Source organism: Carcharodon carcharias, chromosome 14 (assembly GCF_017639515.1).
Source record: "Carcharodon carcharias isolate sCarCar2 chromosome 14, sCarCar2.pri, whole genome shotgun sequence".
Classification (NCBI taxonomy): domain Eukaryota; kingdom Metazoa; phylum Chordata; class Chondrichthyes; order Lamniformes; family Lamnidae; genus Carcharodon; species Carcharodon carcharias.
Window position 1 is genome coordinate 60,366,012 of NC_054480.1, and position 15,264 is coordinate 60,381,275.

Consider the following 15,264-nt stretch of genomic DNA (forward strand, 5'->3'; position numbering starts at 1 on the left):
TGCGGAATATTGGGAGTATCCTCACGGAAATCACTGTTGAAGGTTTCTAAGTTTTTTTAGACATTGCACATGGAGAGAATCTTATCCCTATGTAACCTAAATGAGAGAATAGAGCTTCTGTATCCCTAAATTATAATATCTTGGGAAAAGCCCAATGTTTAGTTTGAAAATTATTGATTCATAGCTCTTTGCTTTAACTTTAAAGCCCTGATACACCTGGCACATCTCTCATCTCAAGATGTAGATTTTCAAATCCTGTTTTATCTCCTATTTAATTATAAGGGGAAATCCTTATTTTCTATCTAATTACAGCATGTAGGAGTTGCTGGCTAGGCCAGCAGTTATTTCCGATCACTCATTGGCCTTGAGAAGATGGTGTCGCTTCTTGAACTGCTGTAATCCGTGTGGTGAGCGTACACCCATAGTCCTGTAAGGGAGTACCAGGATTTTGATGCAGCAGTAATGAGGGAATGGTGATATATCAGGATTGTATTTAAACTGAAGGGGAACTTGAGGCCATGTGCTTCTTTCTTCTAGGTGGTGAGGTGTTTTCGAAGAAGCTTTGTGAGTTGCTGTGGTGCATCTTATAAATGGCGCTTACTGCAACCATGATGGTGAGAGGAGTGAATGTTTAGGTGTTGGATGGGGTGCTAAGTTCCCTTGTGTTTTTTGACTCTGATCAATTTACCTGCCAAAGCTTGTGTGCACTTATCTCAGTATATTATAATGAGGGCCAGTGACCCTGCAGCTCCTAAACTCACAATGCATTGTGGGTGGCCTAGATTGCCATCTGAAAGTCTCACTTGCTGCCAGGATCAGCTGAGACATGCAGGACTGAAGAGTTTCTGAGCGTGAAGTTGTGGAGATCTGCATCAGTGATTTTGGCAACTGAGAAATACTTTATACAGCAATATTTTGTTTTACTACCTGCACACAACTAGACTTGCATCTCACTTTTTCTGACAGGATCAGACTGCGGTAGATTTTCATCCCCGCCCCTTACAAGAGTGTTTTTCAATGGCAAGTCTGCCGTTCTCTATGGTCATATATTTTCATGGCGTTATCATGAAGGAGTAGGAGCAGCACATGATGGAGCAAAAGAGGGTCAGGCAGGTGCAGGTCATCCGATATTATACATCACATCCTCCACCCCTAGAATATACAGGCAGCACAGGTTGTATGAGGTTCTTAATTTCTAAAAGTGTACAGAAAGATAAAAAAGATTGCATTTCACCAGAGTAACAAAGGGGTTACCTTTTCACCCTCTTCAGGGTGGTCTGCAGCCATGGCCTCTGACTGCACTGCACAACACTCTGGGAAATGTGAAATTGAGGCAGCCACGGGGGATCTCACTAATTTCAGCCAGGTTGCAATACAGGCATATATATTTTAAAGGAGGGTTGTGGAACTTTTCACCTCTGGCACCATATTAAGAAGTAGCGGAATATTATTTAAATAGAGAGGCTACAGAATGCTGTGGTACAGAGGGATCTAAGTGCCGTCGTCCATGAATTACAAAATGTTAACATACAGTAACAGCATGTAATTAGGCAGGCAAGTGGAATGGTGGCTTTTATTGCAAGGGGAATGGAGTATAAAGTAGAGAAGTCTTGCTACAACCGTACAGGGTGTTGGAAAATTACACCAAAAGTACTGTGTACAGTTTTAGTCTCTTATTTAAAGAGGGATATACTTGCATTGGAAGCCATCCAGAGAAGTTTCATTAGGCTGATTCTTGGGATGAAGTGGTTGTCCTATGAGGAAATGTTGAGCGGGTTGAGCCTTTACCTATTGGAGTTTACAAGAATGCGAGGTGCTCTTATTGAAACACGTAGGCCAGAATTTTATGTTTGTCGGGCGGGTGGGCGACCAATTGCCGCTGGAGAAATGGGCCGGGCCGCCATTTTCCACGGGCAGACCAATTAAGACCCACCCAGCGGGTAAGCGACTCCCATGGAGAACGGGAAAATAGTCGCGGGGGTGGGCGGCCTCAGACTGCCGGTTCCAATGGGGAGCAGGCAGCCTGTATAAAGAGTGGCCAAGCAGCCTGCTTGGGGCAGTGCACCATGGCCACTTGTGGAGAGAGAGAGGGAGGTCCGAGTGGACAGCAGCATGAGCAGGAGGAGGGGGGCAGGCTGCAGGAGAGGCCGGTGGGGTGGCAATGTGCCCCCCGATTTTCCGATGCCTGCCTTGCTGTCCTCCTCTAAGAGGTGTCTATCCGTCAGCACCTTCTGTATCCGGAGAATGGGAGGAGGAGGTTCCCCCATGTCACCTGCCAGGCATGGGAGGAGGTGGGTGATGCTGTAAGTGTCCATGATGATGTGTGGCACACCGGCACACAGTGCAGGAAATGATTTAATTATTTGCTGCGCTCTGGAAGGGTGAGTACCATGTCTGTCTTGGCCATTTGACCCCGAAGGCAGCCTTAACCTTTGACCACCTCCCCAACCATGTCTTGCTGTTATTACTTCATAGGGCATCTGTCGCACACTGGGTGGGCAAATGGGTACTAACCATGCTTACATCAGCCTTAGTGGTTGAGGAGAAGAAGGGTTCTCCCCGCAGCGTTTGTTGGTCTTTGTGGCATTTGAGTAGTCTGGGGGCAACCTGCAGAAGAGGCCGCTGGACACATATTCAGAACTCCAATACATGTCATATTGATGGTAATGAGATGGTGCAAGGGGTGCCTTAAGGTATTTTGGGCAAGTGCCATCTGCTGGCATTGGCACTGCACCTAGTTGTGCCTCCTTGCCATGGACGCTAAGAGCCGTGTGGTATTCAAAGTGATGGGTGCCGAATGTGTCCAAGGTGGCTATTGGGGAAGGGGGTTGGGACCAGCCGTATTATCTTCTGGTGACTGATCACCAGTAGTGTGGACAGAAGCTGCTGGAGGCCTCAGATGGGCCACTGTAGTTGGGGTGCGGTGTGCAGACTACATGAGTGAGCAGCCCCAATAAATCCTCTTTTCTGTTGACTGGAGGTGGGCACGCCCTCCTGTAGTCCCTCAAGCCTTTTGAAGAACAGGACATGGAGCTGGGTAGGAGACAGGAGGCCAGGGTGGCCGGGGACGGCAAGGCTGGGGTCCAGTGGCCAGGTATTTGAGGTCCACAGTCCCATGCACTCTGTCTGCCCACCATCCAAACCACTGATGGCTGCTGCAATCATTAATGCTGCAACATTCACAGACTGAGACATTCTGACGTGTGGGTCGTCCAGAAAGGACCCTCGTCCCCTTGAGGAATCGCGCCTCCACCACCTTCCAAAGTCACCTTATCCCATTTGTGACCACTATCACCATGGTCTAACATGCCATTGGATCGCTGCTGCACAGCCAAAGATTTGTTTCATCTGAGGGGGTTTGGGACCTCCTGCAGCCTTTCAGCCAGTGAGCCCCATGTTACTCTGTCCAAAATGTCCTCAGCACCTCAGCTGTGAACCTCATGGCGCTCAACTTAGATGAATGCCACCACGTTACTCATCCCTGTGCCAAGAGGAAATGTTCCTCTGCCCACCCGGTCTATACCCCTCCTTACGGAATGAAGGCCAATAATGTGACCTCTCAATCTCCTGTGATCGACGGCAAATGTCGCTCCTGTTTGCAATGTTTGCTCAGCCCCGCAACTATCCAGGCCACAATGCATCCAGGTCAGGTACCTCTGCACTCTCCCCACTCCTATGGTTCATAACATGCCATGTGGCATTCCTGAGGCCGTCTGGCCAGCCTGTCTGCATGTGCGTTTAATGGTTGGGGCTCGTCTTGACTCTTTTTCACCTCACCAATGTTCTCCTCCTTAGAGTCTTGAAGGGTGAGCGACTTATGAGGCTGGGGGGGAAAGGGATGAAAGGTTGAAGTGAATGAACATTAACTGATGCACTGTCCTTGTTGTTAATTTCAGCATCACCACCAGAGTGACCCACACCTCGACCCCGCGGCACCCCCTCCACACCTGAGGGGCAACATGTGCAACTTGCGGCGCATCATTTCAGCCAGCCAGGCAGCAGCACAGACACACATACCTCAGTGGAGACTTTGCTGTTGGCTAGTGTCCCAGGTCACAGTGGAGAGGACACATCACGATCACTGGAGGAGATGGTAGGGGCAGAGAGTGCCGATGGCGCCAGCTGCCGGAGGGTTGCAGGGGACGAGGCACATGCTGAGTCCGGCACTGATGACGTGCCTCTGGAGTTATCCCCCTTGCAGCAGCTGCAGGAAAGGCAGCGGGAATTGCGTTTGCATCTGGCAGGGTTGCATGAGGGAATGCTTCAGTTGCTCTATGCAACATAGGAGTCTAGGCAGAGTGCACGCAAAAAATCTGCCCTCAGGGCAGAGCTTCAGAATTCCTTCAATGAGAGATTGGCGACTCTCATAGACAGGGGCTTCAATCGAATGAAATATTTCATGATTGGGATACGCTCTGACCTGCAAGCCCTCACAGCGGTACTAGCCATGGGTGGTCATTCCCAATGTGGGAGATGTTGTGGACACCAAGCAATGGCGCTCAGTGCCCATGCATCTGCAGTGAGCAGGGAAGTCAAAATGGACCTCACGTCGGTGCAGCAGCTGCCTGTTGTCACTGCGAGCTCCTCTCAGGGTGCTCCGGATGAGGGCAGCAGCTCCTCCGCCCCTCTGCCAGTCAACGTTTCTTCCATTGAGGCTGCAACAACTGGAGAGGTGCCAGTTCTGGAACTGGCCACTCCCTCCCAGGTGGGGCCATCACAGGCTCCACAGGCCAGAGGATGCCTGCCAAGGTCATCTAGGCCAATAAGACAGAGTCAGCAGGCTGTCTCACAAGCTACTCCGAGCGATGGAGCGGCACCTAGACGTAGCACCCGAAAACGTAAGCATAAGGCACCTTTGGCACTCCACAGGTATGTCACTGGTGATTTTGTGTTGGCCTTAGAATAGGGACCCATATTTTTGTGATCACTAACAAGTGGTGTGGGTTTTTGTTTTGGGCAAAATAAAGTCCACCTTTGTCACCATGGCTGAGGGTCTTTTGTTTGTGGTGCATTTTTCTTTTTAACATATTTATCATGAGTTTTTGAGTGGATATTGATGTTTCTGTATTAAGCCGTTTGTTGCAGCTGAACAGGTGGAAGATGTAGCACCTAAGTGCCATGTGTGGAAGCGCCAAGCAATGCTGGTCCTGCAGATCCACGTGTGTGGAGCCAGCTGAAGGTTCTTTGGATTAAATTGTTGCGGGTGTCCCTGCCTCCTTGGTGTAAATGTGTGTCATCTTTCTGCCCCTCATCATCGCCCTGCACTTCCTCATCCTCTGAGGCACTGTTGGATTCATCATGTGCAGCCTCATCCAGGGCGTCAAGGACTTCATCATCAACTGCATCCCCCCTTTCCAGAGCAAGATTGTGCAGGGCACAGCATGCTACCACTATCAGAGAGACGCAATCTGGGGGGTTCTGGAGTGCACCCCCTGAGCAGTCCAGGCAATGGAAGCACATCTTGAGAAGACCAATGGCTCTCTCCACCACAGCCCTTGTGGTGCCGTGGCTCCTATTGTACCGCTGCTCAGCTTCTGTTCTTGGACAGCGTAGTGGAGTCATGAGCCACCTTAGCAGGTAATTGCCCTAATCACCCAGCAGCCAACCATCCATCCAAGCCGGATCACTGAAGTGCCCCGGCACCTGGGGGTGTCTGAGGATGTAGGCATTGTGGGAGCTGCCTGGGTACCTTGCACAGACTTGTAGAATCAGCCTCCTGTGATCACACACTATCTGCATGTTCATGGAGTGGAAGCCCTTCCTGTTGACGAAGGCACTGTGTTGACCTGCTGGCACCTTGATGGCCACATGTGTGCAGTCTATTGCACCCTGGTCGCTGGGGGAAGACAGCGATGGCCACGAAGTCTCTGGCTCGCTGTGCCTGACTTGCCTGGTCTCAGCGGAAGTGGATGAAGGTGGATACCCATCTGAACAGAGCGTTTGTAACCTGCTTGACACAAGTGTGGACAGCTGTTTGGGAGACACTACAAAGAACACCCACTGAGCCCTGGAAGGAGCCAGAGGCATAGAAGTGGAGGGCAGCTGTGATCTTCAGAGCCACTGGCATGGTGTGTCCACCCACACAGTTAAGGGAGATCTCAGGGCCAATCATCTGACAGATATAGTTGACTGTCTCCTTTGAGAATTGGAGCCTCTTTCGGCACTGCACCTCAGTCATATTGAGGTAGCTGCTTTGCCGCCTGTATACCCTGGCAGCAGGATAGTGGCATCTTCTGTGGCCCCTTGCACCTTGGACAACCTCTTGGCCCTGGGCCCCTTGTGCCTGCGCCTGGCCTCCCAAAGGTGGGTCCCTTGGAGGCTGATTGTCCAGTCCTGGCCTCCTCCTTATTCTATCCCTCCTTTCTTCCTCAGGGGAGCTGCCTCCAGTGGTGAGGTCAGAACCAATATCCCCAAGCTAAATGGAGGCCTCCGGAAAGCTGCAGGCCCGAGAAAGATTACTGTCTACAGATTGGTTTCAAAGTACACAAGAAGCTCTTGGAAATCAACCTCAAATGCTAACCGTCACACAGGCAAGTTGCAAACACTTTCAACAATTATAACTTCATGTAAAACATGAACAACTCCTCTGAGTCCACATATCCTGACATTGCAAATGTTTTCTTAAATAATCTCCCACCCGCCTGCCCATTGGGCCCCTGCGTCGACCCGAAGTTCGCACTGGCCCCTCAAAATCATGGCCAATTGGCAAGTTAAGGGCCTTAAAGAGGCCTTCAATTAATTGCGGGCGAACTGAGCGTGCCCGTCCACTGAAATATCGCGATGCCGCGCACTGACGTCAGAACGCTCGCACGACGTCAGCGCGCGACATTTTACGCACTGACGTGCAGGCTACACCATGCACACGTCATCCGGAAAATTCTGCCCATAAGATCCTGTGGGGGCTTGACAGGGTAGATGCTGAGGGGATGTTTCCCTTTGTCGGGGAATCTAGAACTAGATGGCACAGTTTCAAAATAAATGGACCCTTATTTAAGACAGAGGTGAAGAATTGCTTCTCTCAGAGTACATCCGTGTGTGGAATCCTCTTCCACAGAGAGCAACGGAGGCTGGGTCATTGAATATATTCAAAGCTGAGTTAGACAAGGGAGTCAAGGGCTATATGGGGACAGGCAGGAAAGTGAATTAAAGCTACAGTCTGATCAGACATGATGTTATTTAATGGCAGAACAGGATTGTGGGACCAAACAACCTACTCCTGCTCCTATTTCTTATGTTCTTATGTAAAAGAGAGCTGCGGTTTCAATTCACCAGAGGGTGAGATTGCACACAAGTTCTACTACAAAGGTCTCATGTAAGGACTGCAGTGGGGTGGCCTACAGGAGAATACAGATGTGCCCACTGACCAAGATGCCTGGTGCATTAGCAGGCCTGCCAGCTGACCGCTTGTCACTGGCAAGGGACATGGAACAATCTAGCAGGAGCATTGCATATGGCTTTGTGCAGAGCTTGGAGCCCATTCATTTCCAGCATGTAATTGGTGGCCAACTTCATTACCACAATCCTGATGCAGCATCGGGTGGTCAATGTCCCATCTCTCATTCAGCACAGACGTAAGCCACCCAACATCTGACTGCTATAGTTCGGAAGCTCAGACTAGGGATATGTAAGTTTGGTTTGCTGCCACAAGTGCTCTGATTGCTGCCATTAACGGCAGTGGATACAAGTGTTCAAAGAGGCATACAGGCTACTATGGCAGTCCAGCAATCTAACCACCAACAGATTACTAGGATTGTTGCTGCACTGCCCCAGGGGGGTGGCAGTGGCTGCATAGAGCACAAACCTGTCCTCTCTCAGGATGACAACATTCATCTTCCTACCAATGCCACTCCACCAGTGGGCTTACTGTTGGAGGCTGCTGTCTAATTTACATGGGCTGTAACTTCCGAATTCCAGGGTGATGTATTGGGCAGCACCCCAAAGATGCACTGGGAAACTCCCCCAGATGTTCACAGGTAAGGCTTGCACAGCAATTGCCCAGAAGTGCAAACCTCCCCTGGGCAATTGCTCTGCACTGGGAACCATCCGAAAATGGGATTTAAATCACAAACTTCAGATAGTTCCAACTCGGTTACATCAATAGTTGCCTGGAAGAAGTTAGAAGAATTAAAAGCTCTTTGAACTTCTGGGTAACTATTGAACATACCCACACTGACCCCCCCACAGGGCTCATCCCATATGCCCAAACCCCCAGGGTCTCCCCCAATCCCCTTGACTACACCCTCACCACAGGACTCCCCCAACCATTCAGGGGTCTCCACCTAACCCCCCAACTATGCCCCCACTGTGGCAATCCCCCCACCCCAAGGGAGTACACCACCCGAAGGAAACTCCCCAACACCTGGGGTTCCCCCACCCCCATGGGAATTCCTCCACCCCCCACCCAAGGCCTGATTCTCACCCTCACCCCAACAAGGCCCGACCTGACTGGACCCCCCTCCCCCCGAGACCTGACCTGACATGCCCCCACCAAGCCCAGTCAGAGGCCCCCAACCCCAAAATCCTACCCAGTTACCTTAGACACTTACCTTCTCCCTGGTCTGTCAAGGACCTTTAAAATTGGCTGGACCTGTAAACTTACCTGGCTTAAGGCAGTTAGCGCTGTAAAAAAAAAAGGAGGCAAGGCCTCCTTGCACCTGACAGAGTTGCACACGTCGCTAAGCCCTGGGGGTGTGCTGCACTGACTGGATCCCGCTCAGCCTGAGGCAGAAGGTCAGGTGAGATAGCACCCACAACAATTTCAAGTAAAAACTAGGAGTGGAATAGCAATCCGATTCTGATTGCCACTCTGAGAAAGTTTGGGCTGATTATTAACAGGGGTGCTGTTAGCCTCACATTCTAACCATGAAATCCAGCCATTTTTGTCTATAATTTCCTTTGTATAGCCGGGTATGTTCGAGAATTCAAGTATTTTGTTGAATCAGCCCTTGGGGCAGGATACTTGTTATGGCTCCATAAAGTATGTATAAGAGCTTAGGAAGCCTCATCAGTTCAGCACATTTGAATATGAGACTGCACATTTTAGATTCTTTTGGGTTCATTCAATTGGCTTTGGCTTGACTAAGGTAGATGGCATTAAGGTGACTTTGATATGTTGCAAGCTGTTCGGTTTCAGTTGCAAAAAACATTTGTCCTTTTCCCATTTTATACTTTTAAAAAACATTCTTGAACTTTATTTATGAACGTAACCAAATGTTTGTAATTTTGTGGTGAGAATATGTAGGACTTGCCACAAAGTTGCAGAATTTATTGAGGTGCATTTGCAATATTTACCAGGCATTATCTTGAGTTACAATACAAACAAGTGTGTAGTTTTTTTATTTGTTCAAGGGATGTGGGTGTTGCTGATAAGGCCAGCATTTACTACCATAACCTAATTGCCCTTGACAAGTGTTCAGGTGTGGCTGCCCCGACCCTGTGGACCTCAGAGGTGCTAGAGTCTGAGGGCCAACTGTCAATGATGCCAGAGCTGGTCAAGGGAGTGAGCTCTGGCTGCTTGGACTGGGTGCCTTGTGGCTCGAGGGCCACTTCTCGGATGTGCCCTGTGAGGTGTCCCTCAGCTGGGGTTGGCCAGGCTGCAATGGCACTGCAGGTAGAGAGTGAACTAATCAATGCTCCTCTGGCCTTTCAAGAGAAGACGAGGCATAACCAGTCAGAGAGGTCATGTACAGGCGGAGGCCTGCCCAGCCTGCTGCTGCTGACCAGGTTCAAGCAGGACGCCCTTGAACTGGAGAGCCGGCACACTCCACATGCAACCGGGAATGGAGAGGAGCCTTAAACCTGGAGTCCCCATTGATCATTGAATGACAATGGAACCATGGTACAGATTTCCATTGTATCACCAGGGTGCCTGGCATGCACAGTGACAGTGTGATGGCTTTAACTAATGACATGTCCTTGTTCTCCCTTAGATTCGTGAGTACGCATTTAATTGCAGGACCCTGAAGGGCCACCCCTGACGCCAGAGGACCACCGGCCTTCATTTTCACCCTGCGTCATCGCCGCTCTCTGAACCAGGCACCAGTACAGATACGGGCACTTCAGTAGGCATTAAACCGGTGGCTAGAGTGTTGGCACACATTGATGAGGGCACTTCACACTTGCTGGAGGTGCAGGTGGAGGCAGAGAGTGCCCAGGGCGCTGGCAGTTGGAGGACTGCTGGGGACCAGGATAATGCTCAGTCGAAGGCAGATGATCAGCCTCTGTAGTTGTCCATTAGGCGGCAGGTACTATAAGCCCAGCGAGATGTGTGGGAAGATCTGGTGGAGATCCATGCGGGTCTGTGTGCCATGGTCGCCATTGTGGAAGTGTCCATTGGGAGCATAAGCATTGCATTGACTCTCATGGCTGAGCACACTGCCTCCTCCATTGAGAGAGTGGCGACTCTCATGGAGAGGCAGCGCCAGGGACCGAATCAGGAGTTTCAGGGGTTGCGCTCAGACCTGCAGCCCTCACACAGGTTATGACCTCAGGTGGTCAGTGCCAGTGTGGGAGATGGAAGAGGCACCCAGTATCCCAGCTAGGTGCCCGTCAATGGTGAGTACGGATGTTCAGAGCTGCTTGTCATCAAAACGTGCTCCTCTCAGGGCTGTCTGGATAATGGCTGCAGCTCTTCTGCCCCTCTGCCAGTGACATACACATTTGATGAGGCTGCAATGACTGGAGAGATGCCAACCGTGGAACTGGCCACTCCCTCCCAGGTGGGGCCAGCACAGCCTCCACTGGCCAGAGAACCAAAGCCAAGTCATCAAGGCCAACAAGACAGCAGAGTCAACAGGCTGTCTCCAATGTCAGTAGCACTCGCAAGCATAAGTTAAAGGCACCACGAGCATGGGTGATTTTCTGTTCATTTATGTTTGTTTTATATGTCTGCTGGGTGGACATCAACATCCGTAATGGTAATGTCATTAAGCTTTCACTGTGACAATAACATTAAATTTGCTTTAGTTCTGATGGCCTGAGTATGCTTCACCTTTTTTCGATCTGGTGCAGGGTACCCCAGTATATAATGCTGGATGTGAATGGCTCTAACCCTTATTGCACAGGCACTGAGTGGATTTTGAGTGCAAAGGAAAGTTTCATTTCAGACATCCGGGATGGAGGCAGCAACCCTGGCATGAGGTGGAAGCAGAACTTTGGCAGCCTAGCTGAAGGAGCATTGGATCAAAGCGTCCCTGGTGTCCTTGCCTCCCTGGAGGTTACCGAAGTCTGCCTCCACGTCCCCAGCATTCTCCTCACCCTGCTCCTCTTCTGACTCACCACTGGATTCATCATCTGTAGCCTGTCAGCTATGTCAAGATCTTCTTCCTCCAGTGCCAGGTTGTGAAGAGTGCAGCATGCAACCACTATCAGCTCTGCGGGGTATTGCAGTGCTGCCCCTGAATGGTCCAGGCATCAGAAGCGCAGCTTAAGACCACCTATGGTCCTCTCTATCGCTGCTCTTGTGGAGGCATAACAGCTAATGTAACGTTGCTCTGCCTCTGTTCTTGGGTGGCAGGGACGCATCATAAACCACCTTTTCAATGGATAGCCTTTTTTACCCAGCAGCCATCCATCCAGTCGGGCTGGAGCACTGGAAAACCTCGGCACCTGGGAGTGTCTGAAGATATAAATGTCATGGGAGCTGCCTGGGTACCTTGCACAGCTTGCAGAATATACATCCTATGGTCACACACCATCTTCATGTTCATGGAGTGGAATCCCTTCCTGTTGACAAAGGCACTCAGCTGACCCGCTGCCATCTTGATGGCCACATGTGCAGTCAATGGCATCCTGGACGCAGGGGAACCCAGCAATCGCTGCAAAGCCTCTGGCTTAAAAAGGAGGGGGATATTAAACATTGATTGAAGAAACAATTATAGCTGCAAGGAGGGATGGTACCATAGAAGAATTATCAAATTAGCAATATGGGTTGAACTGAAGAATAAAAAAGGGGCAATGACACCAGTGGGTGTGGACTATGGACCATTAAACAGTCAGAGGGATATAGAAGAGTGAATATGTAGACAAATCTCCAAGAAGTGCTGGAACAGTAGGCCAAGAATAGTGAGGGATTTTTACTACCCATCTGAACTGGATAGAATTAGTGTAAAAGGCACAAAGAGAGAAGGATACTTAAAATGCTTTCATAAGAATATTCTAACCAGCATGTAGCAAACCCAACAAGAGAGGGGATGGCTCTAAGCTTAGTTTTAGGGAAGGAAGCTAGGAAGGTGGCAGGGCTGATCAGTTGGATGCACTTTGGTGGAAGTGATCAAGATTCAGTTAGATTTAGGGTATTTATAGAAAAGGACTAAGATAGACCAGAAATAAAAGTCCTCAAATGGGAAAAAGCTAATTTCACCAAACTGAGATGTGATTTAACTAAAGTGGACTTGAAATAGCTACTTAAGTTAAATCAGTGCCAGACCTGATTCAAGGAAGAGAAAGTGAGGGTTCAGAGCATGTATATTCCCTTAAAGAGAAAGGATCGGACTAAGAAATCCAGAGTTCCTGGATGGAAGGGACCTAAAGGAGTGGAAAAAAGAGAAAAAGGGGGAGATTCTGATGGATACCAAGCAGAAAATCTGGATGAGTACAAGAAGTGTCGGGGTGAAATTAAAATGCAATGAGGGAAGCAAGACAAAAGTAAAATCCAGAAAAACCCAAAAGTTTTTTACTAATACAATAGAGCAACATGATAATTAAAGAAAGACTATTAGGAACCATTACAGTAACCTGTTTGTGGAGGCAAAAGACGGTGCTTTTCTTAAAGAATACTTTTCACAAAAGAGAGGGATGAAGCAGACATTGAAATCAATGAGGATGAGTGTGAAATATTATGTAAAATTAACATAGTTGAGACAGTATTAAGAGGCTTAACACCTAAGTGGATAAATCCCAGGGCTCAAATGAAATGTATCCTAATTTGTTAAGGTAAACAAGAGAAGAAATAGTAGAGGCTCCGATATCATTTGGCAATCCTCTCTGGCTTCAGTCACCAGAGGACAGGAGAAGAGACAAGAACACAGGAAAGAAGAGCAGCAATATGGCCTGTTCAGCCTGCTCCACCATTCAATATGATCATGGCTGATCTTGAGCTTCAACTCCATTTTCCTGCATGCTCCCCCCCATCCTTTAATTCCCTGAGAGAGCAAAAATCTGTCTATCCCGGCCTTAAATGTATTCAGTAATAGAACATCCACAACCATCTGAGGTAGAAAATTCCAAAGCTTCACATTGAGTGAAATAGTTTCTTCTCATCGCAAACTGAAACGATTGGTCCTGAAACTGTGCCTTCATGTTTTAAATTTCCCGACTGATAAAAACAATCCCTCGGTGGCTACTTTATCAAGCCTCTTTAGAATTTTGTCAGTTTCAATGAGATCGCCTCTCATTCTTCTAAACTCCAAAGAATACAAGCCCAATTTACTCAGCCTCTCATCATAGCAAAGCCCCTTCATCCCAGGGACCAATTTAGTGAACCTTCACTCCAATGCAAGCATATTCTTACTTAAGTATGGAGATCAAAACTGCACACAGTATTCCAGATGTGATCTCAATAATAGTACTGAAGACCTGTGCTCTAGAACTTGCTGTGCACCTAGCCAATTTGTTCCAGTACAGGTACAACACTGACATCTACCCGGCCATGTGGAAAGTTGCCCAGATATGGCCCATCAACAAAAAGCAGGACAACTCCGACCCAGGCAATTACCACCCCGTTAGTCTACTCTTGATCTTCAGTGAAGTGATGGAAGGGGTCATCAGCAATGCTACCAAGCAGCACATGCTTAGCAAGAACCTGCTCACTGACAGTTTGGGTTCTGCCAGAATCACTCAGCTCCTAACCTCATTACAGCCTTAGTTCAAACATGGACAAAAGAGCTGAACTCCAGTGGTGAGGGGAGAGTGATATAAAGGCCACATTTGAGCGAGTGTGGCATCAAGGAGCCCTAGCCAAACTGGAGTCAATGAGAATCAGGGGGAAAACTCTCTGCTGGTTGGAGTCATACTTAGCAAAAACGAAGATGGTTGTGGTTGTTGGAGGTCAATCATCTCAGTTTCAGGACATCACTACAGGGGTTCCTCAAGGTAGTGTCCTCGGCCCAACCATCTTCAACTGCTTTATCAATGACCTTCTGTTATGTTCTTACTATTGGTTTGCTTTGCTCAGCGAACATGATTGCACACTTATCTACTGAGGGGTGAGTTTGTAAACTAAATGATATGGACGACAAGACCGTTGTAAAGTGAAGCGCATGCTGTTTGTTCACATAAGCAACAGAGCACAAACAAATGCATGCTTCTCAAACCAGGACCCATTCTAAACTACTGATTAACAATGTAGCCCATGCTACACAGCAATTGGGTGATGTAATCATGTGATCAATCTGCTCACATTCTCTTAAAGGTGTATTACACCTCAGATTACCACATCCCTCCCCCTTTACTTGAAGGTACAAATTACAATCTTTACAATATATTAACTATTTACATAAATAAAATATTTATAAATTCAGTCTCTCTGGAAGCTTCTTCAAACATGTTGAACGTCATAGTTCTACGACTTTGGATGGGTCATCCAAGGCCTCCCTCTCAGGAGTCATCTGTCCACTAGGCTCTCTATTAGGAACCTGTAAGTTTGTTCCTTTGACCTTCTCAGGCTCAACAGGTATTACAGACGCTTCCAAAGGAAGTTCCTTCCACATATGATGTGGACTCAAATGGGAATGTTTGGCACATCTTCTCTTGTAGATCTGTTTCCCTTTTCCTGCATTGATCCATGTGTCTCCTAATTATCCAATCTTTGACCAATATGTGATAGGAAAGAGGTCCTGTCACAGTGCTAACTTCACCTAATAGCCATTTGGGCCCATCTCCAAAGTTATTTGCAAAAGCTGCATCTCCAACAGTGAAGTTTCTTTCTCGACTGTGGTAATCGTTTCCTTTTTTTTGGGCCTTCTGATTTCTCTCTAGCCTCCCCCTTAATTTGGCCTTATGAGACACTAACGTGCCTAGAGATGTCTCTTCATCACTAACCCTTTGGGGGCAATACCAGTAGTTGTGTGTGGCGTAGTCCTATAGTTGAATAGGAAGCGTGATAATCTAGTTGTAATCATGTTGCCATCCAGATTTTTCATTCCGGACTTGAAGTTCTGGACCGCCCTCTTGGCCAACCCATTGGATGCAGGGTGGTATGGTGAGGTCTTAACATGTGTTCTGCCATTGATACTTGCAAATCTTTGGAATTCCTCACTGGTGAAT